We start from the raw sequence: 775 nt of genomic DNA on the forward strand, positions 1-775 counted from the left end.
AAATAAGGATTTTTTTTGTTTTGTAATGAAAAAAATCCTGAAATGTTAACGTTGATAACTTTGAGAATTTAATTGTGATGGCAAGAGTGTAACTTTAAAACCAAAAAAACGTTTTTAATGTGTGGGTCTTATTGGTACCTTTAACAAAAAATTACATTATTAAAAGGAAAAAATAAAACAATCTAGTATTTGAAAATGAAATAATTAAATATCAATAAATAAATTTCTAATCTTTTAATTCGAAAACACATAAGTTTTTGATTAATTAAAAATATAAATATTTTTTATTTTTTAAAATACGAGATATTTAAGTTTTTCCGTCCAAAATATATAAAGACAAATCAGCCTCTTAGAAGGATTTAAATGTCTCGTATTTTAGAAAATCAGAGATATTTTAGTATTTTTAATTAATCAAAAATTTATGTATCTTCGAAATAAAAAGTCAAAACCTATTTATCATTTACTCTAATTTTAAATGTTCCATCGTCAAAAGAAAAAATTAAATGTTACGAATTTTGAACAAAATTGTTAACATTATTTAGATTAATATATATACTATGTATAGTGTCCATTTATTAAAAAATAGATTTGAACTTTTATTTACAAACACATATATACATATACATAATGTGTTTTTTATATTTTAATTGAATTAAGTTGATTGTTAAATAATAATAAAAAATAATAAATAATGATAACTATTTAGTATTTTTCTTAAATAAAGCATGTACAAAGCGATATTCGAATTTCTAATACTTATTTTAACAAATTAGTA

Source organism: Arachis duranensis, chromosome 9 (genome assembly GCF_000817695.3).
Source record: "Arachis duranensis cultivar V14167 chromosome 9, aradu.V14167.gnm2.J7QH, whole genome shotgun sequence".
Classification (NCBI taxonomy): Eukaryota; Viridiplantae; Streptophyta; class Magnoliopsida; order Fabales; family Fabaceae; genus Arachis; species Arachis duranensis.